Here is a 9,092-nt window from a genome sequence, read left to right on the forward strand (position 1 = left end):
TGGCTAGAGTGACAAGATTAGATTCTGCTAAAATGGCAAGGCAAGACTGAGTCGAAGTGACAAGGCAAGGCTTGGCTGGCACAACACGACTAGACTCGGCTGGAGCAACAAGGCAAGGCTTGTTGGAAATAGCAAGGTAGGGCTCAGCTTGAAGGTGCGACAAGGCAGCAAGACAAAACTCGACTGAATCCTGGGACGAAGGGATAGGACGAGGCTTGGCTTGAGAATAGTGCAATGAAGGCAATTCTGAATTGGTGAAAGGCACTGGCTCTGATTCCATGGTGGCCACAAGGCAGGGTCCTAAAGACGGTTCTGGCTTGACTTCTGCTGAAGAAGCTGTTAGCTCAGTGGAACGGTTGTCTCTTGTCATTGGTTCCTTGTGCTGGTGCCTTTTTATCCTGTTCCCTTTGCATCTTTTCTCCTCGGGGACCAATCAGGCTTCTTTGTGCTTTGTGCGCTTCTCAGCTTGCCTCTCCTTTCCACTGATTGGTGGCTTCATACCTGTTCCTAGTTCTGGACCAATCAGCTGCTCAGGATTCTCCCACTCTGCTGAGTCATCCCCAGTTTCAGTTTCCTCTTTTTTCTCTCTATAGGTTTCGATTCCCTTTACCTGGTTAACATAAGTTTTGATTTCCCCTTGCTCAGAGTCAGAGTCAGACTCAACCCTTATATCAGGCTGCTTTCCTCTTATTTTCTAGTGACAGCTGGTGAGTGATGAGAATGCTCTGTTCCAATATGGGGTTTTTACTGGGGACAGTGATGGAGAGTACCCCACCTGGAGCCAAGGCAGAGGTGAAAACTGCCAGACTGACCCCTTGGGGATCATGTAGTGATGGTGGAATTCGTGAGAGATGTAGCCAAGCTCATCCAAACACTCCTCATGTTTGGCATGTACTTTATTGTAGCCGCATACCACCTTCATATTTACCATAACTCCCCTGGGGAAAAATGCTTGACATCCAGCAAGACAGAGAACTTATCCTTGTCCAGCTTCATGTTCGGCAGCCCTGTGTCTAGACACTTGGTATCTGCATGCTTGAAAAGTGCATGTAATCTGGGCAGAGGGTGGCTGACATCAGGTTGGTCTCCAGCAGCCCCTCTCTGAACCTTTGGTCGAAAAGGTGAGGAGGGAAAAGCAAAGAGAAGCCCATGGTCTGGAAGAACCAGGATGGTAGATGGCAATGTTCATGATGCAGGAGGGAGCAGCAGCTGAGCTATACCAACCTAGCAAGCGTTGACTGTACCATGAAACATAGACTAGAAAGATGTCTGGTTTTTGATATATCCTGCCCAACAGCAGCTCTCTTTAGTGCCAAAAAGAGGTCACACTGATCTCATCACCTGAAGTCCTTTATATTGGAAAGGGATTTGACCTGGAACCTGGAAATGCCAGGGATTTGACCTGGAACTTTCTACATGAAGAATAAATATAATATTCCATATTGCAGGTCCTTTTCAAACTACTATTGGACCTGTTTCTAAAGAACTGATTTTTCTATTAAATGAAGGCACATAGAGTTAACATTATTATCCTTGGAAGGATTCTTTTAACCTTTCTTTTAAGCTTTATCCACAGTTTACAGAGAATGGAAGAAGATTATGGCTGGGAAGTTGTATTGTGTGGACCACCTTATAAGCTTTGTGAATGATCTGACAAGAAATACTTGCATTTAGGGAGTGGTTTGTCACAAATCAAAATGAACCATGTTTTAATAGTAAAAATCAAAAGTAGCCAATAGGTTTTTTTGTTCTTAAGCAGGTCCACTGTAGTGAAACTGTTGAGCTTGTAGTCAAATTGATGGCAGCTTTACAACAAATTACTGCTTCCTGGCTGGAACTAGTAGCTTGCCCTAGTTTAGTATAACGTCTGACTCTAAGATCCAAATCTGAAGCTTAAATTTGATCTTACAATTGGTTGCTTTTACACTCCTTTAGGGGTTACTTTTATTGCTAAAGCTGTGTGGAAAAAGCAGGTTAAATTGGTGGGGGGAAAAAAAGACATGGCAGCAGCCATTCTTCTTTGCTGAGTTATCAGAATTGCACTGATGCTGCACAAGAATGAACTATAAAACTAAATTCCTATGTCTATGTACTTACATGTCAAGCAGAAATGAACTCTGCAAATGGTCTGTGTATGTAAGCAAATTGAAAAAAAAATCTTACATCATTTATATGGTATTATTTAGTCATGCAAACAATTGGAAACAATTCAGCTTACTCCCATTTTATGCAAGATTTGGAAGAGACACCAACAATAATCTCTTAAACAAGAACAGAGCTGCAACAGAAAATATCACAAGTAAGCCCACCACCACCTAATGATTAAATTGTACAATGACAACTAACTACAGACTCTCTAGTTTCTAAGACTTACAGGTATTGCCCATGTACTTTCAAGCATATAAATCATATAACTTAAAAAGATGCTTAAAGGAAGCTCTCCTATTGAGATGGTTGCTGATGGGAATATTACTAAATCATATATTTTCTTCTGCATTTCAGAGCAGATTTGGGATGAAAATAGTCTACAAAAGAATAAATATATAACAAACCATTAATATTAAAATTTGGGAATGGTTCTATGGAACCCAGGTATGTATCTATAAGGAGATCTCAGTCTTCAACTCTATACAACCTAAATTTCTAAAAACAATAGCACACATTCCTCAACCCAGCCTCTAATGCTGTCATTCAATTAGAATTGGGCTGTATCTCAGCCAGGGGCTCTACAAGACTATGCCACTTAATATCTTAGGTGAAGCAAATCCTTTGGGGACTTTTCTGGTTCATCTTACCCTGAACCAGAATCTGAATCCACTCCGCGAAGGCAAATTGAAATCACCGCTTTCCTTTTAAGCAACCAATTTTTAGATGCATCAAGGTTGGTGGTGAAAGGTTTATTAGCAGCATTAGCTTATAGGAATCGACTGGTACCTTCCTCACAGTTTTGATAGTTTTTGGCTTTATTGTAATTTATATATGTGCATTTTTAACTGTTGTATAGGTTTTAATGCTTGTGGTTTGATCTTGGACTGTAATTAATTAATTAATATTAGAGCACTAAACCAGCAACAATTTAACAATGCAGCAGGATGGAATGGCTGCCAACTCTGAAGACCATCAAAAACCAAAAGCACTAAATTAAAATTAAACATTTTTACAAGTACAAAATGGACAACTATAGAATATAGAGTTACAGAGAGTGAAGTGGTAGATAAATTAGAAAGAAAATAGGAGAGAAAAAATAGAAAACAAAGCAATAGATTAATTTCAAGAAATAAGAAAAAAAGAAACAGAACTCCTTGTATTGCATAGAAATCTTTACTTTTGTAATAAAAATCCATTTGAAAGGAGTTGTGTTTCTCCCTACCTCTGACTGGTGCCATCTTGCAAACCAAACCAATGACACAGAGTTAGGAGTCAGCCCTGTGGCTCTGAATCTGTTTTAGTTTAAGATACACACTTTACACTATTATAAATAATGCATTGTGAAAAACCCACTCTTTCTTGTGTTGTAATGGAAATGGGCTTCTCTACATTTTAAGCTGCTGTAAAGAGAATAGTGTTCCTTAGCATTTTGCCTGCATTATAAATGTCAATATCCGTTGCCAAGGAAATTCTAAAGTTACACTAATAGCTGCATGTTACATTACATAACATTTTTCTGAAATGCTTCCCAAAAGCCTTTATTCTTGCTTCTGCTGGTTACTAAGAATTTGCAAAAAACCACATTGTTCAGGAACCTGATGTTATCTGAGTTATTCCAGTGTGATGCCTGGATGTAATATGAGATGTAGAGACAATTGAGATTATGTGACAATTCACATAATCTAGTGCAGGGAAAACACAAACAGCTATTTTTTGTTTTATCAGAATAGAAGAAAATACGTTGGCAAGCAAGAGCTTAATGAAAGGTGACAAAGTCCAAATTTTAACATGCTATGAATTTCGAGATATACCATTTAAAACTATGATTTATGATTTTTTTAAAAAAACACATGGCCATAACTTTATGGTTTGGGACAATGTGATAAAATTTGTAGAGAAAATAAGCACCTCAGAAGAGATATGTCATGTTCACTGATTCAATGTAGTTTATACATTGTAATGTTTCACATGCCATGGCACTGACGTGCGTTTCTGTTTGGGAGGGAGCTGCTGTGAGACCTTGTACCAAGCTCTGTATATGGAATCAGTACAATGGAATGTGTTTGGGTTATGTTATCTGTTCAAGGCCTTTTCCTGCAGACCATCAGAAACCGTTAGGAGCACCTGGGATTGTGAACTTGAGAAGATTCTACGGGGGGAGGGGTTTCATTTGCACCGAGGGTTTTTAGTTTGAATTTGGCGCGCTTTAATCATTCTCAGCTTTCTCTGAGATCCTGCATACTATTCTTTAATAAATCAGATATCTTTGAATTCATACTCATGAGTCTGATGGTGTTTTAGAATAGGCAACCATTACAAGATACTGTAATTATGGCAACAAATGATATCTGAGTAGAAAGAATACAGACTCATGAATCTAGATCTGCCTTTCCCTTCCCTCTCCACCATGGCATATACCGTAGTTTTTATTGGTGGTGGTGATCATGAAGTTTCCACACCACTGTTCTCACAGCGTACTTGAGCTCAAGGAAGTATAGAATCGGACTGGAGTATATTTGGTCTAGAAAAAAAAACTGTTTTAAATTCCTCTGCTCCAACTTGTTACCCAGGATTTGGCCAATTCCAGTGTGTGATTCTACTGATGGGCCTTTGGGTAGTTCATATATTGTTTCTAAATGCATACTGTATGGATGAATGTTTATATTTTCATTGGAAGCAAGTAATAAAAGTTCAGTTTATACTATTTCAATAATTGGATAGATATATGATTCACACTGACCCTGTTCTAATCATCACCCTCAAATATATTATACGGCACACCTTAAAAGAAAGAAAAATTATTGCTTCTAGTTTCCACATTAACTTTCTATAGGTACTGAGAGGATACAGCATCATTAGCTTATAAAGTCCAAGAAAAAACTTTGCAAGTATTCCATATATATACACTAGTTTTTGAAATAAGAGAGAGTGTTTTACTATATAAAATTTGGCTGCCTCAGTTTTTAGTGGTTTTCATGGGACACAATAAAAGGGTTGTAATTGGGGACACAAACTCTGAGTACATTCCATGAATGAGTGGTTGCTATTTGCTTATGTGGCGAAATGTAAAAGTTATAGATACTGCAGTGAAGATTAGAGCTATCTGCTACTCCTAACAATGGGCACTGCAGAGTACAACAGCAAGAGATTCATATAGAGACAACTGATAATTTCATTGTCTCATCGAGGAGCCCTATTTTATATTAATGTCCATCTACCATAATTATTAGCACATAACCAGCCATGTAAATCCATTTCTGAATTCTGCTATAGATCCGTTTCTTGTCTTCTCTTCAGTATGTTGCCTGAATGCAGAGAATTTACAACCATTACCCCATAGCTCACATTGGGCAGCAGTTGAGAATGGAATTACACAAACAATGACAAATCTTGGTTGAAGAAGAGATGCTGTGCATACACATATTTGCACATTATCCCCACTTCTGTTCTACATGTCAGTCAAATATGGAGTAAAAGGGACAACTAGAGCTATTGTTTTTTCTAGATCAGGAAATAGAACTCAATAGAAGTTAGTTGTTTGCTTCAGTTCAGCTCTAAGTAGTTTCTTCAGATGGTACAAACCAGCATCTTCCTCGATTTACAATGCTGAACAGGAATTCAAAGGTAATATTTTATAATTGTACTCCCTTCTATTTAATCCACTCTTAAGTGTTCTCCTGGGTCAGATAATTTGCAGTACTGTATTTTCTGTAAAAGTCTTGGGAGCTTTTCCTTGAATATCTGCTGTTTAATCTGGAAGAGAAAAAAGAACTTAATATTGCGATGGCTCCTTTACTGCGGCTAACATCATCCTCTCTTGTTTTTGTATTTTTTATAGTTTTTAAAAATGAATATTTGTATATATTTATTGGTTTATTAATTATGTGTTGCACACTGCCCAGAGTCACTTTTCTGTGAAATGGGTGGCTATACAAATTTGATAAATAAATAAATAAACAAATATTAGAATTCAGAGAGGAATTAGGATAATGAATACTACTCTAATTTATCTCTCTCCCTCTCTTTTCGCCCCACACCTCTCATGAACAAAGTCAGCAAAACTACTTGCCCATATCAAATTGGGTAACTATGGCTATGCAGACTAAATCTGAAACTGCAGCCCTATTTGCTGTACTTGCCTCAATAAGGGTTTATTGTTTGTATTCAGTAATTCTCCAGCTGGGATTGCCATTGCCAATGCTTGCAAAACTAATTGTGCATTTTGAAATCCCTCCAATTGTATTTGACATATTTTAATTGCTCCTTTAAACATTTATACACTGTGTCATTTTAAAAGATCGTGGTTTTGCTTTTAGCCCCATTAACATGTAATATTTCTTCCTGTGGGATTAGAACTTCGGGAATGTGCTTTTCCATTTGGATTATATGGCTCCAATTTGAGGACTAGAGCAGTATGTTGATTTGTTCCCCTTCTCATTATATTTTTCACATTCAGGGGGGTAAATGGATATAAAGGACCATCTGTATCACTCTGCCCAAGCCTTAAAATAGTTAAATAAGCAATTTCCAAAAGTGATTAGAAGTGAGGTTAGCGGATTTAGGATCCTTTAAAAGGCTGCCTGGTTGTGAGCTTGATGATTGATCCCTTAAGATTGATCTTGAGGCTTGATTAGATTGAAGTTGATGATTGATTAGAAATCTTCAGAACAAGCTTGAAAAGCCACCTGGTGAGTCTATCTTCATTTCTGAACAAAATAAAAATTAACTATAAGTTTAAGAACTTAAAGAATTTGAAATAAATGGCAAAAAGCTAAATAATATTTTGAATCAGGAAAGTTATAAATGAATTAAGGGTCCAGACAAATTTGGAATGTTGAAACTTTTACTATAAGATTTTGGAACTAACTATATAAAATAAACTAACTATATAAAATAAAAATCCCTTTTCATGGGAACCAGAATTATTTTGTCTACTATAAGTTATAACAGAGATTAGAGATCTTGTGATTTAAATTGGACACTAAAGGGGACTAAAAATTCCAGGTTAAAAAGAAAGTGCCTTTGGTTTTGATTTGGATTGAGATTTACAAAATGACACAAAACACTATAACATTTGAAATATTAAAGGAGATCTTCAAAGAATGGGGCCAGAAATTAGTAGCCACAATATCAACAATATCAGTACGATGTGTGCTTCTGTGACTATGTTTAAAGGATGTTAATTAAGGAATGACAAATGTGAAACAAATCTTGCTTGATGCATAAATGGTGGAATCAGAAATACTGGATTAAAAAAAAGTGTGGATTACAAGATAGAGAAGGTATTTAAAGTGGAAATACAAGCAGCAGGCAAAGAGAATGACCCAGATAAGTACGCTTTACTGGATATACAAAAGAAGCTGGTTGAAGTTTTAAAAATTAAAGGGGAAATGCCAATGATAAACCAAGAGAATGATTTGGATAATGTCTTTTTATTGGGTTTACAAAAGAGGCTTGTTAAAATCTCAAAGAAGCCTGTGTGATGAGACAGAGAAGAACTGAAGAGAGATCAAATCTACAACAGTATTTGAATCAACTAAAGATTAAGATTTTCAGAGGTAAAAGGAAGGAATATAAAGTTGGTTTATTTGATGAAGGTTAAAATAAGATATATTTTAATGAAATTCTGGCAACTTTTATGGACTTTTTGCTGACACCAGGATTGAAAAGTTGACAACTTATGGATTTGCTTATAGATAAGGGATAGGTTATGGGAAGAAGATACCTGTTTGTAACCTTATAGCAGGTGAAGGCCTACCAAACTTGTTTATACTTTTTGTGATGAAGATTGGAAGTCACTTCTTTATATATTTCTTTTCTTTATTTCACTCTTTCCTTTCCTTTCTTTCTTTTTTTGCACTATTTACTTTTTCTTTTTACTTTCCTTTCTCTCTCTCAGTTTAGTTTGTATTAGTTTTTATTACTGTAATTAAAATCTCTATCTATCTATCTATCTATCTATCTATCTATCTATCTATCTATCTATCTATCTATCTTATTAAGATTTGCTGTTAGCTCCCTTTAGGATAGAAAAAGGAGAAATTATTTCCAGACAAGAAAAGAGACATTTTCAATATCTCGAACCATAACCTGGAGTTTAATAGTTTTTGGTATGGAAAGCATGAAATGGGTGTGTTCAGGAAAAAAAAAATTAAATCCCATCCACTCTCTTTCCAGCCTTAAAAACACTAAGATTATAGGTTGTGTTTAGCTCCTTACAGGTAATCAAAACAGGAGCTGTGCAGTTGGGTACTACTGTGCTGATGTTAAAAGTCCAAAAAAATCAGCTTCTTATATTAAGGATGTCCTTGACTGGGCACCATATCTGTATATGCAATTGATAAATGCAAATAGCACTTTATCCCAGGTCCTACTGGTATGACAGGGGCAAACATATTGTATGAAATCAGACCTCATCATAGTAATTAACACCAGAGTTAGCTCCAGATTGGAATACTGCTATATAGTTTACATAAGATTATCCTTGAAAAGCAATTTACAAGTGGGACATATTGAAAAATTTTAGATGTGTTACAGATCATGTATACTACCTTCCTTCCTGATTATGTGTGTTGTTGTTTATTCGTTCAGTCACTTCCAACTCTTTGTGACTTCATGGACCAGCCCACGCCAGAGCTTCCCGTTGGTTGTCACCACCCCCAGCACCCCCAAGGTCAAATCCGTCTCCTCTAGAATCCATCCATCTTGCCCTTGGTTGGCCCCTCTTCCTTTTGCCTTCTACTGTCCCTAGCATCAGCATTTTCTCCAGGGTATCCTGTCTTCTCATTATGTGGCCAAAGTACTTCAGTTTTGCCTTGAATATCATTCCCTCAAGTGAGCAGTCTGGCTTTATTTCCTGGAGTATGGACTGGTTTGATCTTCTTGCAGTTCAAGGCACTCTCAGAATTTTCCTCCAACACCACAGTTCAAAAGCATCGATCTTC

At 36.9% G+C, this 9,092-nt stretch overlaps 1 pseudogene; it reads right to left on the reverse strand.

Moving 5' to 3' along the window:
- Window positions 1-671: 671 nt before the first annotated feature.
- LOC134500474 (alpha-crystallin B chain-like) lies at window positions 672-1,189 on the reverse strand (annotated as a pseudogene).
- Window positions 1,190-9,092: the final 7,903 nt, after the last annotated feature.

The sequence above is a fragment of the Candoia aspera genome, chromosome 6 (genome assembly GCF_035149785.1).
Source record: "Candoia aspera isolate rCanAsp1 chromosome 6, rCanAsp1.hap2, whole genome shotgun sequence".
NCBI lineage: Eukaryota > Metazoa > Chordata > Lepidosauria > Squamata > Boidae > Candoia > Candoia aspera.